At 39.9% G+C, this 7,902-nt stretch overlaps 2 pseudogenes; both read left to right on the top strand.

Annotated features, from left to right (window-relative positions):
* Positions 1-847: 847 nt before the first annotated feature.
* Positions 848-2,267, top strand: LOC128579039 (histone-lysine N-methyltransferase SETDB2-like; annotated as a pseudogene).
* Positions 2,268-5,340: 3,073 nt separating this feature from the next.
* On the top strand, positions 5,341-6,801 carry LOC128579038 (ribosome biogenesis protein NOP53-like; annotated as a pseudogene).
* The last annotated feature ends 1,101 nt before the right edge of the window (positions 6,802-7,902 follow it).

Genomic DNA, 7,902 nt, shown 5'->3' with positions numbered 1-7,902 from the left:
GAAAAAGTCAGGCAAGACAGTCTCTTTCTCCAAGGAGCTTGAGGTTGCTGTGAGGTATGATGCCATGCCACTCTACTTAGAATGCCAGAGTGAGACTCTTCTCAAAAAAAGTAAATTGATCTTCTATTCTTCAAAAGACATTATGGAATTTTGAAAGGACGAGCCCCAAACTGAAGGAATATTTTTTCAAATAAATAAGTAACAACAGACTAGTATCCAAAATATATAAAGAGTTCCTACAAATAAGAAAAAAGCAGACTAATAGAAAAACATGGGTGATACATTTGCATAAGCCTTTCATAAAAGAAAGAGAAACACAGATAGCAAATAAGCCTATGAGAATATAGCTCAATCTAGGAATCAGAGAAATATAAATCTACGCTGGATAATATATTGGAAGAAGTTGAGAGCCCTGGTAGCCAATCAGGAGGTGGTGCGCTAGGGCACTGCTGCGGTATAGACGAATGTTTCATGCATTTGTGGACCAAAGTTAAGGTTGGTTTTCATTAAAAAATTATTGTCAGTGATCTGGTACAAGCAAAATTTTCACTTGAAGATGCATGGACTTGTGATGTGTTTGGACTATTGGTCATTTCTAAAAGTTTCTTCAACTACAGTTTCTAATTTTAAATTTTGAGTATCAAAATATATTGAGTTTAGAATGGTATAATGATGTATATTGTCTGTGGACTGAAAATTTCATAGAGACCACAATTGGATTCCAGTTATATTTTCCAGTCAAAGAGAATCATACCATTCTGTTCTCTGATAAAACTAATGTTGAAGAGTCTTATATTCATAAACACCAAAGGATGGGAGGAAAAAATGATATGTAAAAACTTTCTGGATGGAGCTAAAAGATGATGGAAAAGTGGACTTCACATTTGAACAAGTGCAAAATATGCCACAGTCACTGAAATGAAAGACTAAAGATGGGTCTGCTACAAATAAAGAATATAGCCAAGCAATGATTCTAGTGACTAAAGCAACTATAAGTAACAATTTAGCTTTCATAAAGGGTCATATACCTGTGACTCAGAATGAACAGGAAAACCAATGAAATACATTTCCTTCTACATCATATGAAAACTTTGCAAAAGATTGTGCACTTCTATCTAAAGAATATGAGAAAATTCTTTCTCTGAAAAATAAAATTATAAAGTTTAGAGGAAAAGAATAATCTTTTAATATATCTTACCAAAGTCATGGGGGCTTGTCTAATGAAAATAATACCAACCTGCAATGGAGAAATCCCTCTGCAGCTACCAATTAAATGTCACTTCCAGAAATGTCACTTCCCACTGCACTTGACTGGGAAGTACCAAAAGCAAGAAGAAATTGTTTCTGATGTGGACATTAGCAATGGAGTGGAATCTGTGCCCATTCCTTTCTCTAATGAAATTGATAGTAGAAAGCTTCCACAGTTTAAGTACCAGAAGACCATGTGGCCACATGCATACCAGTTTAATGGCTTCTCCACCATTTTCACTGATTCATGTGATTGTTTTGAGGGCTGCGTAGACAGAGCAAAATGTGTGTGTCTTCAGCTGACAGTAAGGAATGCCAAAAACTTCTCCTTTGTCAAGTAATAAAGTACCCTCTAGATATAAATACAAAAGACCACAGAAACAAGTACCTACTAGCATTTAGGAATGCAGTGTGTTGTGCAAATGTAATCGACGATTGTGTCAAAACCCAGTTGTCTAACAATGTCCTCAAGTGAAGCTACAAGTGTTCAAAACTGAGACAAAAGGCTACAGGATATGCTGCCTGGGTGATATTGACAGAGGGACATTTATTTGTATCCATTCAGGAAGATTACTAAGCAGAGCTAATGCTGAGAAATCTAATGCTATTGATGAAAATGGAACAGAAAAGAATACTATGAAAAATACATTTTCAAAAAAAGTGGAGTATATAAGTTGCATGTTCAGATTCTGAGGTTGAAATTATCCCGTTAGAGCTGGAAACGCATCCTAGAAATGCTGGAACTGAAGAGTGTTCATCAAAGTTCAGTAGGAATTCCAAGGGGCTTGTTATGGAAATGAAGTATAACAATATTTCAAGAATTCAGTATCATTCAGTTATTAGAAGTCCTAAATCCAAGATAGAAATTTTTCAACCCAATAGGAAAATGATGGATTTGTTTCCTTGGAGTCTGTCACCTCAGAAGATAATGACGGATTTGAACCAGCCCAGGAATTTCTGAGCTCTAAAACCAAGGGAGTTCAAAAGGACTCAAATTCAAACCAAGTTCAAGGTTCTAAAGACACTGCTGTTTCAATCAAATGCAAGAAATGTGACTAGACATAGAAAAGAAACTTCAAAAGGGAGCACATGTACCAATGCAACCATGTTGTATTATCAAAGTATGAAAAAAGAATTTGAAGTTCCAATACAAAACCCCCAGAGGAACAATCTTCAGCATGTCAAAAACAGCAGATCTTTTATGATAAAGAGTTGCCAAATGAAACCAAAAGACTTCCTCTGATTCTCTAAGGAAGTTCAGTAAAGGGAATGTGTTTTTACTGGATGCCACAAAAGAAGGAAATATTAATCATAGTTAATCATAGTTGTTCCCCAAATCTCTTGGTACAGAACATTTTTGTAGAAACACACTATGGAAGTTTTCCATTGGTGGCATTCTTTACCAACAGGTACGTAAAAGCAAGAATAGAACTAACATGGGATTAGGGTTATGAAGCTGAGACTGTGCCTGTGGAGGAAATCCTCTGCCAATGTGGGGTTAATAAATATAGGAAAAAATACTATAAATATGCAGATTATACTTGTTGATGGAGTTACTTTTTATTCTGAGATTTGAACACTAGAAAAGAATCCTCAGTCACTAAATAATTTAGATTGAGGCCCATCAAGGTAATTTTTCTCAGCTGTCCCTTGCTAGGGGATTCTTATTTTGTTACTAATTTTATATGTGTGACTTACAAATGCCAGGAACAAAAAGGGGCATTTTCATATGTATAGGGTATCTTGTTCTTATTCCTCTTTAACTTTACATGTGTAGGAAGAAAGTATACATTTTATGTGAAACACCACTGTACAATTGATAATTTATATGTAAATTATATATTAGGTGATATCAAATGTCCTACCAGAACTCAAAAATATATATATTGGAAAAAAATTAAAAGTCTGCCAATATCAATATGAACCAGGAAGTGGAGCAACTGGACTCTTGTATACTGCTCGTGGCAGCGCATATTTATACATGTACAACTATTATGGAAATAAATTAGCATTATCAAGTAAAGTTAAAAATGAGCATACCTTCAGTTTCACTTCTGGGCATATACACTAGGGAAGGTTTAAATGATTTTTTTTTTTTTTAATCTCACAGCACACCTGAACCTATAGTTAAACTTCCACAGCAAACTTAAATGATGTTGATAGAAAAAAAGAGTAAAGGCCAGGTGCAGGGGTTCACACCTGTAATCCTAGCACTCCAGTAGGCCAAGGAGTGTGTATTGCTTGAGCTCACAGGTTCGAGACCAGCCTGAGCAAGAGTGAGACCCCCATCTGTACTAAAAATTAGAAAAATTATCTGGGAGTAATACGTGTATGTAGTCCCTGCTACTGAGGATGCTGAGTCAAGTGAATCACTGGAGCCCAAGAGTTTGAGGTTGCTGTAAGTAATGATGCCACAACACTCTACTCAAGGCCACAAAATGAGACTCTGACACAAAAAAATAAATAAACAAAACACTTGAATGCTATGCAACACAATGAAAAACTAGGAAATAATAAAATTTAGGATAATACAAAGTTTCCCAAAAGTTGCCCCAAAAGTTCCATACATATGGAAAATGGGGAATTATAGCTAAATGTACCTCAATTTACAACATATTCATCACAAAATATTGGCTACCCCTTTTATAACATTTTATAATGAATATTTTGTAAATAGAAAATAGAAAAATATTTTGTAGGCACGGCACCCATAGCACAGTGGTTATGACACCTGTCACATACACCAAGGCTGGTGGGTTAGAACCTGGCTCAGGCCAGCTAAACAACAATGACAACTGCAATAGGAAAATAGCTGGGTGTTGTGGCGGGCACCTAAGTAGTCCCAGCAACTTGGGAGGCTGAAGTAAGAGAATTGCTTAAGGCCAAGAGTTTGAGGTTGCTGTGAGCTGGGACACCATGGCACTCTACTGAGGGTGACATAATGAGACTGTCTCTCTCTCTCTCTCTCTCTCTCTCTCTCTCTCTCTCTCTCTATATATATATATATATATATATATATATATATATATATATATATATATATATATATAGTAAGACAGGTATATTTAGCTACAATTTTACCATTTTCCCTCTGTATGGTGATTTGGGGGGCACCCTATAGTTATCTGCTTGGGGAGAGGTCTTCAAATATACAAGTAGTGTCTATTTTCTAAGCAAGAGACATAGGTTCTGATTTTCTTGTTAGATATTAAAATATACATTATAGCTACAATTTTTCTTATATAAATAGAAATAAATTGCAGTTGATTCTTCCATAAAATAGAATACTATGCAGCCATTAAAAAGTTCTATTTGGAGGCCAGGTGAAATGGCTCATGGCTATAATCCTAGCACTCTGGGAGGCCAGAGAAGGTAGATTGCTTGAGTTCAAGAGTTCAAAATCAGCCTCAGAAAGAATTGAAAAATTAGCCAGGTGTTGTGGCAGGCACCTGTAGTCTCAGCTACTCAGGAGGCTGAGGCAGGAAGATTGCTTAAACACAGGATTTCGAAGTTGCTGTGAATTATACTGATGCCAACACACTCCACTCAGGGTGACAGAGGGAAACTCTGTCTCGAAAAATGATAATAAATAAATAAAATAAGAGAAAAAATTTCAGAAATGCTGAAAGCAGAAAGGAATGGAATTAAAGGACTGATAGAGGATCAAGGATTTTTCTGGGAGGCAGAGACAAAACAAAATTGTTGATCCAAATCTTCTTGCTTTTCCAATCATCCCATGTACTCAGTAGAAATCTGAAAACAGTAGACCAACAACAACAGTCCCACACAGAGAAAAACACCATTAGATTCAAGAAGGGGGGCTCAAGGGATCAAATAAGCTCTCACCTGTGGGGTACAAGGTAGAGGTATATGGCTTATTTCCTGGGTGAATGACTTGAGTACAATTCAGATTTTGGACTTTACCTTACAAACACAAATAATGTAACTTAATCATATGTATCCTCAGTAACCCATAATAAAAATTAAAAAGAAAACCCAAAACAAATTTCCTACTTTTCCCTTGTCACCTTCCTTGAGCATAACAATGTGTCACACTTTGGTTTTCAAAAGGTTTTATTGTCATAATACTCCACTTTCAAATGAACATTTCCCGAGAGGCACAATATTATGGAATGGGGTATTTATAATATTTTGGTAGCAGGACTGTCAAAAACACTCCAGGGCTCTCTGACAAGATGGCGGCAGGAAGCAGCAACTGTGGTGGCAGGACTGGTTTCGAAAGCAATACAGATTGTGGCTTTCTGGGTCTGCGCCCCACTTGGGTGGACCTGGCGCTAAGGTGGCATGGCGAGGCCCAAGAAATAAGAAGCAGGATGGGTGGCAGCTGGCTCAAGAGCCCATGGGGCTGGAGGTTGATCAGTTCCTAGAAGAGGAACAGTTACAGGAACACACAAGCGGAGGTTTGTAGTCAGCGGCCTCTGATGATAAACTCTTCTTCGTGGACACTGGATCCAAGGAAAAAGTGCTGACAAAGAAGAGGAACAAAGTCCAGAAGAAGTTGCTGCTTCTCAAGTGACCTCTTTGGGTGGATCTCATCCTTGAAAACACATCTAAGTTCCCTGCCCAAAAGACATCCTTGCTCACCATGTCCCCAACGCCAAGAAGCTCAGGCAGAAGGAGCAGCTATGGTAGAAATTGGAAAGCAGGGCGAGCTGCCCCCGGAGGTGCGCAGAGCCTGTGGCCAAGTCCAAGGCTGGCCCCCAGGATGCTGTTGAGTGGCCCTTTTACCATCTCAGGGCCTCAGATGACCTTCTAGACAGGCCATTGTTTGACCAGGACAAGATTTTCCTGGAGCAGACCAAGAAGAAAGGAGTGAAGCAACCACCACATCTCTGCACCAAGCCCTCTGAGGCAGCTGCTGCGGAGGTGATGCTCACTGGAGCCCCTTAGAAACCGTCCTTTGAAGACCACCAGACCCTGCTCTCTGTAGCTCATGAAGTGGAGCTGCAGCAGCAGAAGGAGGTGGTGGTCTTCAAGGAGGTGGTGGAGAAGCCGGAGTGGCAGCTGCCACCCAGGAGTCCATGTTCAGGGAGCTATGTCAGGGGCTTCTGGAGGGGTCAAACTTCAAGGGGTAGCTGGACAGAGAGGTGAGGTCCCTGAGGAGGAGAAGCTGAGGCCTGTCCCCCACTCACCCGCCTACCCACTGCTGAGAAGTAGTCAGAGCAGGAGCAGTGGAAGAAAAAGTTGGCCCGCCTACGGGCAAAGCAAGCTGCAGTGCGAGCTGGCAGGCTCCAGCACCAGGTACTCTTCAGGCTATGTGGGATTAAGGCCCAAGTGGCCTGGAAGTTGGCTGGCGCTGTGGTGGAGGTGCTGGCAAGCACAGAAGCTGGCTGAGGCCAACAGGCTCATAGGTTGGGGCAGCTCAAGTATCAGGCCCCTGACATCCACCTGCAGCTTAGCTTGGAGATAAGTGACTCACTCAGGACCCTGAAGCCCAAGGGCAACATCCTCCAAGACCAGTTCAAGAGCATCCAGAGGAGGAATATGATGGAACCTCATGAAAGAGCCATGTGCAAGGGCAAAAAAAAATGAAGCTCGTGGGGGAGCAAGCTTCCAGTAGATCGAGTTAGAGTTGTACAATGCTGGTGCTCCCTTCAATAAAGCACCTTCTGACAAAAAAAAAAAAAGAAAAAGTTGCAGGACTGAGCATAGTGGCTTATACCTAAGATTCTAGCACTTTAAGGGGCTAAGACCGGAGAATTGCTTGGGGCCAGGAGTTTGAGAACAGACTGTGTAACACAGTGAGATCCCATCTCTACAAAAATTTGTTTTTCAAGTGTAGGACTGTGAGGCACACAGAAGACTATAGCATAAGTGCTGTCCTGCCAAGCCATAAAAGTGATGTTGTCACCATAGTGGACCTGGAAGTCAGAACATTAAACCGAACAGGATTATTTTTAAGCAGTAAGATTACATGGAAATGGCCTTGCTAAGATTTGTACTTCCTAGGGGTCCCTCACTCCCATCTTCTTTCCCATTTCCCCCTTTTGGAATGGGAATGTCTATCCTATGCTTGTCCCACCATTATATTTTTGAAGCACATAACCCATCTGGTTTCATATCACAGCTAGAGAGAAATTTTGCCTGAGTATGAAATCCTACTTCATGTATCACCCTTACCTGATTTAGATAATTTTTAAATGAGACTTTTTCCTTTAATGTTTTAAGTTGATGCTAGAATGAGTCAAGACTCTTGAGGCTGTTGGAATGAAATCAATGTATACTTCATATGAGATGAATCTGATGAGTGAAGAGGTGAAATGTTATAGACTAAATATTTGTGTGAAGGTGACTGGGAAGTTTCACCCCAAAATATGGCACTGCGGTGTGCCGATTATTTTAAACCAATGGTCCTTGAAGACCAGCAAACACTGATGAAGCCTTACTCAGATACTCCCTTATCTGCCTGAAGTCTGGGACAGCCAAAGAAGAAAATAGTTACCTCTGGTGCTTTCCCTGAGTTTTCATCAATTTAACTTATATCCTAGAATGAGACATTGAAGTTTGTCAACACACCTAAACAGATTTTTGTCATATATCCTTATCTGCCCTGTAGGCCCGAGAGACTTTGTCCAAAAGCCAAAGTATATTCTCCACACCCGTTGAGCTCCCCTAAAAATCACTTACTATCCC

The sequence above is a fragment of the Nycticebus coucang genome, chromosome Y (assembly GCF_027406575.1).
Source record: "Nycticebus coucang isolate mNycCou1 chromosome Y, mNycCou1.pri, whole genome shotgun sequence".
Taxonomy (NCBI): domain Eukaryota; kingdom Metazoa; phylum Chordata; class Mammalia; order Primates; family Lorisidae; genus Nycticebus; species Nycticebus coucang.
Note: the sequence above shows the minus strand (reverse complement) of the source record. Positions and strands in the feature narration are given on the sequence as shown.